This window comes from Cryptomeria japonica, chromosome 1, assembly GCF_030272615.1.
Source record: "Cryptomeria japonica chromosome 1, Sugi_1.0, whole genome shotgun sequence".
Classification (NCBI taxonomy): Eukaryota; Viridiplantae; Streptophyta; class Pinopsida; order Cupressales; family Cupressaceae; genus Cryptomeria; species Cryptomeria japonica.
The window spans coordinates 555,046,615-555,048,600 of record NC_081405.1 but is presented as its reverse complement, the minus strand read 5'-3'; positions in this window follow the sequence as shown (position 1 = coordinate 555,048,600).

Below are 1,986 nucleotides of genomic sequence, written 5' to 3'. Positions count from 1 at the left end.
TACTCAGAGGTTCCACATAAACCGGGTTGGTCATTTGTTGTTAGACATAATCCATGAGGAAGGCCGATAAAGTATAATGAGATGGAAGAAGAAGATACCGTAGAAGTAGATGATGATGATGATGATGATGATGATGATGATGATGATGATGATGATGATGATGATGATGTTGTTGCTAATGATGATGATGATGATGATGATGATGATGATGATGATGATGATGTTGATGCTGATGTTGATGCTGATGCTGATGCTAATGCTGATGATGGTGATGGTGATGATAGTGATGGTGATGATGGTGATGACGATGATAATGACGATGATGATGATGATGACAATGACGATGACGATGACGATGACGATGACGATGACGATGACGATGACGATGACGATGACGATGATGACGACGATGACGATGATGACGACGATGACGATGATGATGACGACGACGACGATGATGATGATGATGACGATGACGACGATGACGATGACAATTACAATGATGATGATGATGACGATGACGAGGATGATGATGATCATGATCATGATGGTCATGATGATGAGTTGGATGAAGAAGAAGATCAATGACATGAATTAAATGTATGATATTTTTTTAACTTTGTGTTTATTTATGGAATTTGAATTGTTTATTAGCTATGTGATGGATGGTGATTTAAAATACATATGTGATAGATTACATGTTTATGATGATACATTTGACATTATTTTGAACTTTGTGTTTATTTATGGAATGTGGACTTTCTATTAGCTATGTGATGGATGGTGATTTATGATACATATGTGATAGATTACATGTTTATGATGATACATATGTGATGCCTATGATGCTCAATTACATATATGATGATATATATGTGATGCTTATGATGCTCATGATACATATGTATTTATTATTTATCAAATTACCAATGTAATGCATATGATTCTCAATTGTTGGTGTTGATTTCATGTATATATTTTGTGTGATGTTGCCACCCTTGGTGTAAATAGGTAATTGACTATAGACATCGTCAACCCTTTAGTTCAGCATCCTACACAGATTACATAAAGTAAAGGTAAGTAATAAAAAAATATACAATGATTATGATGATTGCATATTGTTCATGTTGTGTACTATGTAATTTTTAGTATACATATCATGTAATTTTTAGCTTACATAAGATAATTCAATTACATATGCAGGAACCTGAACCCCTTTGACAAGGATCCTACACAGTCTCATGGATCGACAGGTATAAATCAATACACCCTATAGAAATAGTTTATTTTAAAAAAATTACTAGGAAAACAAACTTCCCTATTTCTTCAAACCTCAACATTAGCAGCAAATCTAATACAGTTATCAACACTTGAGGCCCCAGTTGGACTTATTCAATTTTTAATCTCAACGACAACTTTAGGGACAACTTCTTCATCAACATTACCCTCATTTGAAAAACATCTCTCTCATTACCAACTAACTCTCTCATTTGATGGAGTGCAGGTACCACCAAATGGGAATTTGTCAGATGTGTCTGCCTCGAGTGAAGGAAATGTAGGAATAGTCGATGAAAGTGAGACACGTAGTAGGTCTAAAATAAGGATATCAACTAGACGTCAAAAGATTAGAAGAAAATTCAATAAACGCATGGAATTTTTCTGTTCTCAAGGTTGGTCATTTTCTTATGATGATGAGACCAAAGGTGACATCAAGGTGCCCTTGAGGTACAAACATCTAGAGAAACAATGGATATCCAAGTAAATTCCTCCAATAAACACCAATTTTTGTGTTGACAAGAGAATATATCACATAGCACCTTCGTCATTACATGATTAGGGCCTACTTTCCATGGATGACATAAAGGTCTATTACAAAAAAGTTGTTGAATTGATGGAGTATATCAGACCTTGTTACAATTACAAAGATTGGATGCAGATTGTTTGATATAAAAAAAACTATGCCTAGGTATGCACTGTCAGAAAATT